Source organism: Vidua macroura, chromosome 3 (assembly GCF_024509145.1).
Source record: "Vidua macroura isolate BioBank_ID:100142 chromosome 3, ASM2450914v1, whole genome shotgun sequence".
NCBI lineage: Eukaryota > Metazoa > Chordata > Aves > Passeriformes > Viduidae > Vidua > Vidua macroura.
In genome coordinates this window covers 78907430-78922640 of record NC_071573.1, presented here as the reverse complement: position 1 = coordinate 78922640, position 15211 = coordinate 78907430, and positions in this window count along the sequence as shown.

Sequence of the window (15211 nt, the reverse complement as noted above, 5' to 3'; positions counted from 1 at the left end):
AAAGTATCCAGTGCTCAGAGGAACGGGGAAGGACAGAATGGGGGAGATGGCTCTGCCCTCTGCACAGGGATGTTTGGAGACATCCTGCCGAAATCGAGCAGCAAACACCCACCAGAGCTGCAGGAGAACTTGGGGGCCTGGTGTGTCAGGTCTCATGTGGCTGGCAAGATCCTCATTTGTGGTAAAGAAAATAAAATGGCGTGGGCAGAAATAGGACTGGTCGAGCCAGCCACACTGCCCATCAGTTTGGAGCTCACACACTCCCTGCACAATCCCCAGCTCCGTGTTCACCCTCCTTCTCCTCTGTGCCTCCCCCCAAGGCCTCACAGCTCTGGTTCCTACTTGTGCCTTCTCGTGGAGACCTCACCTGTGTCCTGCTGACACCACCAGCCTTGTCCCACCTCTTTGATGACAAGGCTCTTCTTCCTCTGCCTGTTACCCATGGATTTCTATTTCAGAGCAGTTTGTCAGGTCACCCATCTCTTTCTACAAACCCTGGGGAGCAGATCTCTACCTGGCCTAAGCTGCTGTGGTTTTACTGACTTTGGTGAGCATTTACACTGCCTTGGGATCCATGGGAACAACACATTGAAAGGCACTAACATTTCATTTAATCAACAAAGATTCAACTTCATGATTTGCAGGGGTAAAACATTTTCTACACAAATTCACACAGGCTTCAAGAGATGGGCAATCAGTCATCAGCAGTTGATTGTGGTGATTGATCAATGCTCCTGTGGAAAGAAGTTGTACCCATTTAACTTTGAAAATCACCTGCATTCCATTTACACTGATTCAAGTATCCTTCTCAAGGAGAATAAAAAGCTCCTTAATAACTGTTGTTTGCAGCTGTGGGGATGTTAGATATACTCTTCTCAGTCTCAACAACCTATGTAAATATATTTTTGATTTATACATATTTAAAAAATACTAGTCCCTTTCTTATGCACCAGGGGAGCAATGGGGTTTGACAAGCAATGGATAGCTATGAATTCACTTAGCTGCCCTAAAACAGCTGGAAGTGCCTTGGTACACATGAGAGGAGGGAAACAATTATTATCTCACTAGCAGATGGAATTTTCCAAACGAATATATCAAGAAGGCAAAAAAATGTATTCAATTTCCCTTCTTTTGGATTATTATTCATAGAAAAGTTTAAATGTGAGCAATTCATAGAAAAATCCTGGAACAAATCATCAGACAACTTCAAAATTCCTTAAAGAAAATGTCTAGATGAAGAATAGATGTGGGGTCCTGAAGAAAAAAGTTGTGGAAGAAACTTCTTTCCCTGACAGGCCAACAGGCTTCAGATCTAGTGGAGAAGCAGTAGATTTAGATAAGCTTTCAACACCATCTCACACAGCATTCCCATAAGAATGAGAAGCATGGTCTTGCTGAAATGTCCGCAGGACTGATGCAAAACATTTGCAAGCTTTAGCTCAGTTTCTCTTGCTGCACCTGGAGAGCAGCCATCCATGAGTACTCCTAGCCTGCAAGGTGTAAGACGTTTTGCAAATGACCTGCAAGGAAGCTGCAAACAGCCTGGGGGGTAGGAACGGCACAGTGTATGCCTCCAGGTGTGTACAGTCACTTCAAACAGAAAAATACTCTGCTCCGAATGGCCATGATATACAGAACAAAAAGGTAACAGAGAGGGGAAAATGAGGTAAAAATGAGGTTAGGCACCAGGCTTATTTAGAGCAGGGTTAGAGCTGGGTTAGAGCAGGAGCTGAATGCAATTGATAATCCACAACAAAAATATAAAAGCATCTCAGACGGATAAAACAAATGATCCTGAACAGGAATGGTAAAAGAAATTAGAGTTCTTGAGTAAGCAGCAAAGAATAAGGTTTGAAGTTGTGTTGGAGGGCAGTCCCCAGCAGCTGCCCTCACTTAGAGCAGCTTGATCTCCCCTCAGGAATGCCACCCCCAGCTCCTGCCCAGCTCAGTCCCGCTCAGCTCCTGCCAGCTGGTGATGCTTTCCTGCCTCGAGTATTTTATCACTTTGATCGCTATGTTCCTCAGAGGAGTTCAACAGGGTCTTGGGCTTTCGCTTAGTTACTGAGGCATAGAAATGCAGGTTTCCCAGACTGTTCAGGACTTTAATCCTGGATTTCCTGGATTTTCATTAACAAAGCATGATAAGAAATGTCACAGAAATAAACTTTTCATTGAATTTGTTAAATATACACTTTCCCCATTTGATTCCAGAAGAGTAAACTATTTATCCAGTTCTATTTATAACCTATCCATCTCCAAAATGAGAACAGAAAAAGTCAGAAGAATAAATTGAGACATATTTTTTTGCCTTTGAGACAACAATATACTGAGATACTGAACTTGTCAGGAGCAGAAATCCAGTCTGGACAACAGTCACACAAGCCACCAGACACCACAGGAACCCAGGAGTACTTTCAGTGCCTTCAGGGCAAGGCAGTGAAAGTATCTGACACAACAATAACTCCAGTCAAATCACACCTTCTCTTGTTTAACTACCTACCCAAAGCTTCAAAAAGTGCAACACACAGCACACTCTGTGTAAATACTCCTGGAGCTACAGTCAAGCTGTAGCAGACACACATAAAAGAGCATTTAGATGTTCTAACCCCTCCTCAGCAGGTGTCTGCCTTTAAGAGCTATTGATGCAACAGGAACAAGTGTGTCACTGTATCTCTGTTGTGATTAATGTTTGTGGGAGCTGGAGGAGCACAAGGGTTCCTGTGTAACAGTTTGGGTGCTGCTTGGCTTCTGGAAAGTTATTTCCCCTCTGCAGCTCTATTTCTTTCAGAAATGCTATTCTGTGCTCCAGGACACAGCGGTCAGAAAATAGTTTTTTACTTCTTTAGTGTCTTCTATCATGGGTGTTGTCAGACACTTTTAAAATCTGGCTTAATATGAAGTTAGTGGGGTTTCTGCATCCATTACTTGTTTCCTTTTTGAGAAGAATACTTCCATTTTTTGGGACATTCACAGGAGATCCATGTCACTTCGTGTAAGGTGAAATATGTCAGCTGGATCCCTCACGTTTGTTGGGTTACAGGACCATATCCAAGGAGGATGTTGGTACAGATAAGGAATAGAATTTGATCAACCTAGGGATAAGTGGCATTTCCACTGAGTTTCTGTAGCAAGCGCTGGACTCCTGGATGGTCGGGAAGGATGGAGACGAGAGAGCTCTGAAGTCAGGTCTTGAAATATATGGTTTATTGTAAAGGGCGTGGGTGTGGGGCCCTGCTTGGAGCCGCCAGCTGCAGCTCGGAGCAGCCCCAAGGAGTGGGGGCAGGAAGAGAGAGAGAGAGAGAGAGAGGTAGCGGGGGCGGGAGAGGATGCCAAGAGAGCGTCCAGTCCCCTTATCAGGGGGCTTCAGAGTGGGTGCAGAATAAGTCTTGGGCCAGTGGGATTACAGATACCTGATGCTTCAGGGGAGGGTTACTGGTGTGGGATGAGCCATACAATTTGAGGGGTGAGACAGAACATTCCATGTGACCCTTGGACCTGTCTGTAGGTAGAGGGCATTGTTTAATCAAAGGGTGGATTGCCTACAGCTGGCTGTACTATTGTTTTCTAGTTGTTTAGTGACCAAGGTTTGGTATCTCAAAACTTGTTCGCATCTCAATATCGCTTATAGTTTCTGTATTTTCCAAATCAGGCAATCATATTTATAAGGCTTTCCTATTTCATCTTCCCCAACAAGTTTCACTATGGTGGTGTCAGCAGAGCTGGTGGCTATTCCTAGCATTCCTAGCTCTCATAGCTCTGCTTTTTGGATGACTTGAAATCAAACTCCCCAGGAAGTTGAGAGGATGAGAGAAGTGTGAAGATATGTATTTACACTAAATGGTTAAAACTAAAGAAGCCCACACAGAAAGGGAAAGAAGACAGTATTTCCCCTGCAGGCACAAGAGGCAAATATATCCTTTTCTAGGCTGTAGCTACAGGTGCTGTGATTGTGGAGAGCAGAGGTCAGCAGCTACTGGCCAGAACAGGGCAGAGAAAACAGGCAGGTTTTAGTTTTCAGTGTTAAAGGTCATTATATGATTTGGCGTAAGTGCGCACCATGATGGGAATCACATCACTTTATACTGGCCACTGGTTTTCACCACAAATAGCCTTTGCACTTTGTTATCACATTTGTTTTCATGCCCCTGCTCCTCTCTGGTGTCTCTTGCACCCCTTGCTTATAACATTACATCAGGGCAGTTTCACCTGCTTTTTGTGGCAAACCCTGGAACTCCTCCAAGCAGCGATGAGGACATCGGTGGACGTCAAGAAATCATAAACACTAATGAATAATTAGATTTCTGTGCAACTTGAATGGCAAGGAGGAGTTAGTGCCAATGAACCCATGACCCCAAGCCTTCTTATCACAGAATAAAAATCAGATAGAGACAAGGCAGTGTACATGGGCCTCTAAGCCGCTATAAATCCCTAAATGGATTGTGCACTGCATGAAAGAAAAGGGAAATAGGCCAAGCCCACACTGAGCAGAAACCTGAATGGCTATGGCAAACAATGTGCCTGAGTGGATTGCACCCCTTGGGGACTAATGCACCGAGCTGCTATTCCTCACTGCCGAAACGAATAGCAATGCCACAACACCGCAGCGACGCGCGTCTTTACTACCACTCTCCTTTCATTAGAGCTCTTCCCTCGGGGATGGCTTTCTCCACCAAAGGTGTCTTTGCTCCCCACATGGTGTGTCTGTGTGCCTGTGGAGGCATATTTGAGTTTGCAAGTGCCTCTCCGTGGCCCTGCACTCTGAGAGATTATGCGCGTTGCGTGCTGAGCTGTGTCCTTTTGTTTCAGCCCCTCCTGCAGTTCCCCGCAGCTGCCTTAGCTGGATTAGGCGGCTTTGCGTGTTCTTGGCCGTGGGGCATCTGACCTTTTGCATGGAGGTTCTGCTACTAAAACTGAAGACAAGATACCAGAAAAAAGAGTAAAGGATAAATGAGAGATAAAAAGACACTTTTAGAAGTATACTTTGCCGTTAGCAGTTTAACAGCGTTGAATTAAAATATTGAAACTACACACATGCCTAGTGCAGCCTGGTGCAAAGGATTTTTGCCTGCTACTAGCAGTCTGCCTACTGCAGGAGGCAGACTTGGGATACTACGGATGTCACAGGTCCCCCTGATGCTCCCCGGTATGTCCTAATGCCCACAGTACACAGCACTCATTTACTAGGAGGGACTGCTCCCTCAAAGGGAGTTCTGTTGGACAATCCAGAACTAAAAGATTTGAAAGCATGAATCGAAGACTGGATTGAAGTTATACCCTGGACATTGTAGACAGGGACTAATTTCACTCCAGCGACTAGATTCTGGTCCTTAGTCCCTCTATCCAGCCCATGCCATTCTGCTTTTTTTGCAATAAGTAAATTTCTTACAATACAACCCAGCTGTTCTCACGGTTCATCTGCAGCAACCCCATGGGGAATTTCATCATCAATATGCTAAGGGCCTCTGCCTATCAACCAAGAAATTGTTCCAAATGTTTTTCAAAAAACAGCAACAAAATGGAAGAAAAAAAGAAAGGTGATGAGTCTGAAATTCTTACACACAAACACCGAGATTCCAGCAGGGCCATCTCAAGGCAAAAGCTGACATAGGTATGAGTAACAGCTACAGAACTGTCAATAGCAATTCAGTGAAGGCAGCAGTGCTTAATAAGAGAGTTGTTCTGCCAATATTCAGAGGGGATTAAAGGAACAACTGGACTAATTACAGCCCTCAGCCTGACAAAATATTGGAAAGGCTGATATGGCACTCAATAAATGAAGAGTTAGTGAGTAATTTGATTAATGTCAATTAGCATGGCTTTAAAGAAAAATAGATCTTTCCAAGTTAATCCTTTTTTGATTAATTTAAAATGTGCTTGCCAGAGGAAATGGAGCTATGTGATGTGCTTCTGTAAGGTGTCTAATGTTGCACCACATGGCATTTTTATTAAGGAACTGCTACAATACAGTACCCAGATAAAATAAGGAAAATATTAAAATATTTTAAAACTGGATAAACTCCCCCATATTGAATATGACTGCAAATGGCAAGTCTTCATCCAGTAATGCAATTATCTCCCCAAAGAGGCTGGTTCTTTTTCCTGTGTTGTTCTTGACAAAACGCAGGAATTAAATACAGACTGCTTCCTGAATAAGCATGCAATGGCATGAAGCAGACCAGAAAAACTGAAGGATCACTGACAAGGAGTAAATGGAATATCACAGGGAAAGGCCCAGAAACCATTAGTGTCATTTGACCACAGCTTACTACAAAACTGTCCTCTTCATAGATACTAGACTGTATCTAGCATTCAAAAATGTGGCTCATAATTTTAGGATGAGGAGAAAATCTGGACACCAATGGAGAGTTTAAAAAAAAAAACATGGACAAAATTGGCTAGTTTTTGTGCTTAAAAGGAATATTGTAGGAGTATGAAGCATGAAGATTATATTTCCTCTTTATGTGTTGATGTAAACTGGGCAAGTCTTGAAAGTGAGTTCTCTATCCATCAAATTAAAGATTTATTAAAATAGCTTTATTAATTTTGTTACAAGATCCAGTGCCTGGAAGACCACAAAATAAAAATTTGAAATAGATTTTTTTTACAATAGTAATGAAGTTTGTTTCATTATGCATGTATATATTGACTGAAGATAATATGATTTTTTTAAGGATTTGGACTAGTTCTTAGGGATAAATCTGGAGAAGTCCAATGCTAGGGCCATAACAAAGAGATTATTAGATGATCAAATATTCAGTGAGCCAGGCTGAGAACCATCAACTATAGGCACCAGGTAAATTTGAACAGTGCTTTTGAAACTCAAATATGTTTGCATACCTTTTCTGAATTTGGCAGTGAAGTAACTTCAGAGGGCAGGTTGTTATAACAGTTAAGTTTTACAAAATTATTGGCCAAAAAGACTTCCTAAACAAATAATAGGCTATAACAGTTTGTATTTTTAAAAATAAAGACAAAAAAGTCAAACATTCTGCCTCAATAGAAGTAATCTGAGGCACATATTGGTTGTCTTTTAGCTCCTTCTTGGAGTCACCCCCTTTCATGGGTGGTGGACCTACCTACCAGTCCCAAATGGTGTCTGGCCATTGTACACAGGACAGTCACAGTTCATTCATGGCTGCAGAGCCAATGATGTGATCAATGTCAGCAGGTCTCACCTTTCTAGTCTTGTTTCATCCTGATGGAGCCTTGTATGTGGAATGCCCATGGGCAACCCATCCCAATGGCTTCCTACATGTTTCCCCTCACTGGAGTCACTGCAACCTTTTAGTCTTGGCACAAATAAACCCAGTAGCTTTTGTTTTCCTCTGTGAATATGCTTCAGAATCTCCAGCTCTGTCAATTAGTCTGTATTTCAGTTTTGCACTAACGTTGGATCCTGACTGCAGATTGGGGCAACCCAAACAACAATATTCCTTGAATTTCTGTGTGGAAAAAATATTAGCTGGCATTTGGATATACTGAAGCTCTATGAATTATACATGGTCATTTGGAAAATTTCTGGTCCTTTTCTTCTGCTACTGGTCTTCATCACTATAGCAAGGATGCCTCAAAGCAGCAGTAAAAACCAAACTGAGCAGGTATTATGAGCTCCACTGAAACACACCAGGAAGAGAACAACAAACAGGAGCCACAAATCTGTCACGTGAAATTTTGGCTTCAGCAGCAGTCTCTAAAAGCTGCTAGGTGGTTATCACAAATAAACATGCCTGACACAGCTTCACCAGCATGGCTGGTGCTGTTCACTGTCTCTGGATCTCAGACTCCTGCAGTCTTTCCAGGTCTTCACATCTGTGATGAAATACAAATGCCTCAGCAGACATTTCTCACAGTGTCTCCCTTTAGCCTGTTACCCAGAACATAACCCCACTAGTGCTCAGTTGCTCTGTCCTCCATATTTACAGAGATGAACTGGAGTTATTTTAGACCATTTTCTCAACCAGTGAATTCCCTGTCAAAATTTTGTACAGGATACAGCTAGTGTTTGCACATTAAAAAAAAAATATTGTAATTGAAACAATTGACTTTTTTAATGTCTCCCAGGATCTCAATTTAGCAAAATACTGATTTGCTCAGTTTGTCATACTGCTGTTGTCAGTGTCTTTATAGAAATAGTGGGCTGAATACTGTGAAATATTTTGTGTTTCTCCACCAGATTAGCTTCTGCCTCTTGTCTGCAGATACCATATGGTGTAATATGGGAAGAGACAAGACTATAATTAGTAGACCATTAGTCTGATTGCAATATTTAACTGAAATAAACTGTTATTAAGAGGTCTTGTTCTGCAGACATTGTCTACAAGTGTACAGGAATCAACAGAAGATTGTGTAGCACAGAAATCACTGCCATTGGCAAATGACCAAGCTTAGTATGGAAAGATTCTTTAGTGTCAGAACATCCTGCTTATCCCTCTGCAGAATGAGGGAGTTCATGACTTTTAATCCTGTCATTTCTCAGGCTGCATTATTTGTCAAGTAATAGATTTGTGTTTGGAATAGAGTTTTTAATTATGTTGGCCTTCATATAATTTAAATTTTTTTATTGGAATAATTTTGATGTTCCTTTTGCAGCACAAATTATCACTGATGTCTTGAGATGTAATTGAAGGTTTTGATAGGTTCTTTTCACATCAAAGTTGTAAAGCAATTTTGGTTCATTGGATGTGAAACCATCAGCCTTGGTTTCTGGTTTCTTGCTATAGCAAGAAATTGTCTAATCCAGACTTATTAACACAACCACTGTCTGGAGATTATGTACTTTTCCCATGCCATGGGTTTAATTTTTCCTTTTGGTTTGCAAGAATATTTGAATTTAGTACTTATTGTTCAGTATGAACTGAGCCTTAAGAGGAAGTCCTGATGTTCACGTTTCTTTTCTGATGAAAAGTGAACAGGCCTATTTTCCTGCACAATCTGCTAAAAAGTTTTGGTGGTACTTTCTGGTCTTCAACCTGAGAGATCCAATTAGATCAGGCTTCTCAGGACCATGTACAGTTGAATTTTTCATACCTCCAAGGGTGAAGTTTCCACAGCCTCCCTAAACAGCTTTCTCCTTGTATCTTGCTGCAGCTTGTCACTATTGCCACTTGCCTTCTGCCGAGCACTGCTGAGAACAGGTCCACACCTCACAGAAAGCACATCAGCCAGATCAGCCCCCAGCCTGGACCTGTGCTCAGGGTTATCCTTCCCTAGGCGCAGGACCCTGCATTTACCTTTGATGAATTTCTGAAGGTTCCTCTCTGCTCATCCCTCTAAACTGTCAAGGTCCTTCTGAAGGGCTGCACAGCCCTTTGGGGTCACGGCCACTCCTCCAGCTTTGTGTCATCAGTGAACTTGCTGAGGAGGCCTCTGCACCTCCATCCAAGTCATTGATGAACAAGCTAACTCAGCAGAGTCAGAGATACCTTGACCTGGTGTGAAGCAGAAAGAAGTTGCATAGGAAAAACAGAGTGCCAGGTATTGAAAATGAAAGTGTGCAGTGTTAGGCTTGTAACGTGTTAGGTGAGCTGTGCTACAGAAAAAGCCAGCTCTTTTATTTTTTAACCTTTTCCACATCATTTCACCATGGTTTCTTCTTTCCCCCTTCCAAACCAGGTCAATGCCAATTATATGAATCCATTCATGTACCACTAAAGCCATCATATGTGGAGGCCATTTAAAAGAGTCACTGAAGTATATGAGCAAGCACAAGGCACATCACCAGGGGGACTCTGGCACAAAAGGTCTATCAAAAATGTCTCAGCAGCTCACTGAGGTGGAATAGATGGAAGAGGCAGTCTTTACCTTACATGGTTTTATTTCCAGATAAAATAGAGAAAACTGGATGTAAACTTTGTTGCAAGCATGCTAGCAGATGGCAGACTTCAAAAAGTATTAGACAGACCATAGAAGAGGAAAGCCTTGTCAAAAACCCAAACATAATTAATACAGTTTTTGCTATGATAATTTTGGTTTCTCACATCACTGATTTCTGCACATATTTCTTCTTCCCCACATTTATCCTCTTTAGCCTCTCATAGCCAGTACATTCCCTTTCTAGTTCAACCTCTTGCTCTCATTCCATGGCACATCCAAGCCAGAGTAAGCAGAAGTGAACAAGCTGCAGCAGCAGCAGGACAGCACGGCCCTGAGCAGCTGCCTGTCCCCAGGCCTTGTGACCACATCAGAGCTGCCCCACTTCTGCCACCAGTGCCATTTGCTTGTGTCCCAGCTGGGGACTGGCCTCAGGGATGAGGCAGGATGGGCTGGGCCTTACACCCAGCACTGCACAGACAGATCAAGTCTTGGAATGGCAGTCAGGGGAACAGAATCACCTGCAATTTTTCTTTCCATTGGAGTACAGAGACATGGAGGTTAAGGAAAAGAAAGGAGGAAATTTTGCTGGCATTCACTCTATTTTTTCATGCGCTTTCCCACCTGGAATACCAACTTGGTATTTTTTCATTGACAGAGCCTCAAGCACCACAATAGGCAGCTGCATTAGGAAGTGACACCAACCAAGAGTAGGTCTCTGCTCCTTGGAGCATAAGGCGGGCAGTGGGACTGGCAGGGACAGGGGAAGCCACGGGGACAGGGTGACAGTCAGGCAGGCAGTGGCTGAGGCTGTGGTGGTGAGTGCCGGAGGCAGCAGCACAAAACCAGCATGGGTGTGGGCAGGCGGCAATGGGTGTGGGCAGGCAGCAATGGGTGTGAGCAGGCAGCAATGGGTGCAGACAGGCAGCAATGGGTGCGGGCAGGCAGCAATGGGTGCAGACAGGCAGCAATGGGTGCGGGCAGGCAGCACTGGGTGTGGGCAGGCAGCAATGGGTGTGGGCAGGCAGCAATGGGTGTGAGCAGGCAGCAATGGGTGTGGGCAGGCAGCAATGGGTGCAGGCAGGCAGCAATGGGTGTGAACAGGCAGCAATGGGTGTGAGCAGGCAGCAATGGGTGCGGGCAGGCAGCAATGGGTGTGAACAGGCAGCAATGGGTGCGGGCAGGCAGCAATGGGTGTGAACAGGCAGCAATGGGTGTGGGCAGGCAGCAATGGGTGTGAGCAGGCAGCAATGGGTGTGAACAGGCAGCAATGGGTGCGGGCAGGCAGCAATGGGTGCGGGCAGACAGCAATGGGTGCGGGCAGGCAGCAATGGGTGCGGGCAGGCTCCCACCTGCTGGCCACAAGCAGCTCCACAGCCGCTTTTCCGAGCGGGCCGGTCCCGCCCCAGCGGATGGGGCCCCGCAGGAATGACCGCAGTGTGGAGCCCCGGGCCAGGGCGGGTCAGCGGCGAGGTCTTTGTCATGCAGTTTGGTGTACCAGGGGAGTTTACCCCAGCATGAAAGAGACTATAAACGGATGTGTGTTTGTATCTGGAAAGAAATTACATCTTCCTGATAGCCTCTGGGGATAGGCAGAGGATTGGAAAAGGATGCTCACTGCCCAGGGTGGGGGAAGTGTGAAATAAAATCCAAATTGCCACAGTCCACACTCGCTCCAATGTGTGGGTAGCTGGAGGCTTCAGTAGAGCAGCTGCACGGTTCCCATGGGTGGTAAAACTCACCCAAAGATGGAGAAAAACCCCAAAATAAAATATATCTATCCCCCCTTCCTCACTCCCTCTTCAAAAGCATCATTCTCTACCTATGGAAAGCTGCCTAGCATTAATGGCTTAGGTTTAAATGGCAGTTTTTCTTTCCTTCATTGAACTCTCAGGCACCAGAAAATGGGCTCTGATTTCTTAGGCTAAATCCTTTCTACTCCCTCTCTGGCAACTGTGAATTTGTTGTCAGAGGTTTGATACTAATAGCATTTGAATGGTTTATGTTTAAAGGAAAATAATGTCATTATTTCAGGGAGAAATCCAGAGCTAATAGAAGGGGAGATAGTGGTTTGAGATGCTCTGGGCAAGGACCCAAAAAGCAGACTATTAGCATGGGTAGTAGCAAGTTTATGGCTTTGCAGCACAGCATGCTGATGTCAGCCCAGAAACAGTCCAGGAAAATCAGGAATCCTCTCCAGAAATTCAGTCTGTGTTATGTAGGAGAACAGTGGATGATTGTGCTGAACGTATAAAGCATAGTATGTATGGGAACTTATCATGCCCTTTCCATGATTGTCATCAGTGGTCAGTGCAGGGTGTCCTATGCTACCACCCAGAGTTGAGCTCTGAGAATGCTGTTTCTCCAACATAAAAAAAAAAAAAAAAAAAAAAAAAAAAAACAAAAAAAAAAAACAATCTTCCCCTCTAATAAAATCTTTCTTTTTAAGCTTTTCCCCTGAAAGCTTTTCAAACCTTTTCCTTCTGTTGACCTCCTTCATTTCTCCAGCTTCTGAGCAAAGGCTGGGCAAAGAAAGTAAAGAACCAAAAAAAAAAAAATACAGAGCAGACAAATCTAAAGCAGCACATTTCAAGACAGAAAATGTTGGTGAACTTTTCTTTAAGACTTCTTTCTTTTAAAATTGCAAAACTCAAGATTATGTTGAGATTTCTAAATTTTTTTTTGTCTTTTTTTTTGTCTTTTTCTAATGCTGCAGGTTGTTATTACTCTGTACATGCTTTTTGCACATGGTTTCTGTAGCTCCTTATGAGAGCTTATCTCTCCATTTGACATTAAAGACATTGTCCAGTGTGCCAGAGCCAAAAAACCATTAACTGTCTTCAGACTGGCATCCCTTTAAGAGTAACTTCTTTCATAGCCCAGACAAAGTATTAGCATTTTTGAGAGATGATTAAGATGATCTAATGGGGATGTTTCATCTCTGATGTCAACAATTTGATGTTTTCATCTCGTTGCTCACTTTGTGTTGGTGTCACAAATTTTCTCTTGGCTATAAATGTGGCCTGTAATTTCTATTATAGCATATGCAGAGCTGTCCATCAGTAAAATGTAGGTGGATTTTGCTTTGTGCTGAGAAGCATAAAGCTGCTCAGGGACTTTGCTGGTAAAAAACAGCATGTGAAAAAGGCTCAGGAAGGGGCTGTTGACCGCTTTATCTGCTCACATTAGTACCCAACCCACATTGCTTGCATGGCAACCTGCTGGGAAGCCTCCTTTGCACACCTAGGTGCTGTCAGCTGACAGACCTTTGGTTGTGAGGGACTTCTGGACATGTATTCCCTGGGCAGCAGCCCCATGGTGTTTCTCTCATCTGCCACAGTGTGTAGTTCAAGCTGCAGAGCAGTTTGGGGGTGCTGCTGGCCGGGCTGTTGTGTTGGAAGTGCAGTCCCTCAGTGGTGATGCCCCTGTCCTTGTCCTCCCATCCTCAGGAGCTGGGGAGATGGCCTCAGGGGCAACATCACGCTCCCAGACATGAGAACAGGGCTCTTCCAGGTCCCCTAAACATGACAGTACATAAATGGGAAAATCTCTAAGGAGCTGTTTAACCAGAACTCTGCAGAGTTCAGCCTCGCTCACGCGTACCTCGCTCTGGCCACGCTGCTCAGCTGCAAATTCAATCACCTGCTGTGCCTCTTTTGAAGTCTCTGCCTATGATGGTATCTCTGCCATCAGCCTTTCTCCCTGTTTGAAGTCCTTTGCCTGCACAGAACTTACTTTGTTCTCTCACTTCTCACAGATTTAATCTGCTTTCCTCAGCTTGGCATCACTGCAGAAATGCAAGGTGAAATGGAAAAGAGATGAAAGAAAACCCCAGAATCTGAGAGATCCCATTTTACCTGCTGAGCATCCCTGCTGTTCAGGAGATATGGGTCTCCCTTGCCTTCTCCTGTTCGTGTGTCACAAGCTGTGGAGCTTCTCCTGCTTTATGCACGTCTATTTTGTGTAAGTCAGTGTTCAGTAAAAGATAAGATGCTCAAGTAAAATGGAATAATTCTTGCTTTAAGACATTATTGTAAAATTCCTCAGAACATCAGTGAATTAGTAGGAAGATTCTTATCAGATAATGAATAAAACTAGATGTAGTAAAAAAACAGACCTCACAAGTACAAATTACCTTCCTGCATGTGAAGCAGTTTTATTGTTTCCATATCTTTAGGTCAGAGGGTAAACAATGGTGATTTTGCTTTTTAACTGGTAATTATTGACACTATTTATTGGTATTCCAGGGCATTTAGCTTTTCAGTGAGTTTAGCTTTTGGTCCATGACTTTGGCAGAATATCTCAGACCCTCTGCTGGGGTGGGTGCAAGCATCTCTGCAAGTTCCCACTGCAAGGGGGACACTGGCACAGCCTGAAGAGAAGGTGACACCTGCGGAGTAGCCCAGGAGACAGCACCTAAGGCCTAATCTCAGGGGACATCTTAAGGGAGGGAGAGGAAAACCAGTGAGTCAGTGGAATGCCTTGCTTCCTTGCAAGTGGAAATAAAGGTCCTGGGAGCCTCCTGAGGGCTGCGAGGGTGAAACTCTGTGTGTGCATCCACCACAGCACCGGCTGCCTGCACCTGGGCAGCTGCACAGTCCCCTGCCAAAGCCCCTGCTGCTTAAGCTGCCTTTGACCTCCTGCTTTTCACAGCCCATCTCACAGCCCAGTATAGCTGCACTCCTCCTCCTTGCACCTTCCCAGGGTCCTTTGACACAAACACCCATCAGACAGCCCCAAATCCCCATGGCTGAGGTCAGGGGATGGGCACCATCCCTCCAGCTGGGAAAGCCCTGGTGTGCCCACAAGGCCATCTTCTGCACCCCTGGGGCACAGGGTCTGCACAGTGCCTTTCTCCTGCCTCACACCACCTCCTCTGCCACATCTGCATCACCAGGCCATGGTGTAACATATTGTACTCTTTAGGAAACAAGCTCAGCGCTCCTGGAATTAGAATCTGAGTGACGCTGGCTGAATCATAACCTTTAAAAAATAGCAGGGTTTGGGTTTTTTTGTCTATTTTTCCCACAGAGGAACAAAGCCGGATTTAAAGGTCTGCTGTGGGTGGATGATTGCAACCCTTGATCCCCAGCCAGAAGCATTACATTACATAAAGAGTTTTTTTCTTCATTAAGAATTAATCTGTGCTAACCAACTGTCAGCTGCTGGTAAGGACCGTTTATTAACATGCTGCCCTGTCTGGACTAGGGGCATTTAACTGACTTATTACATTAGATGTAATATGAAAATGCACTTATCCATATCCCAGGCATTCACGTGGCCCAGCTTTCCTCCTGCCTGCCCACTGCCTGGCTGTAGGGTGCAACCTCAGCTCACCAGCAGTCCAGCTGATAAAAGAGACCTGTCTGTAAAAAGTCCTGCTTTGGATTATGTCTGGGGT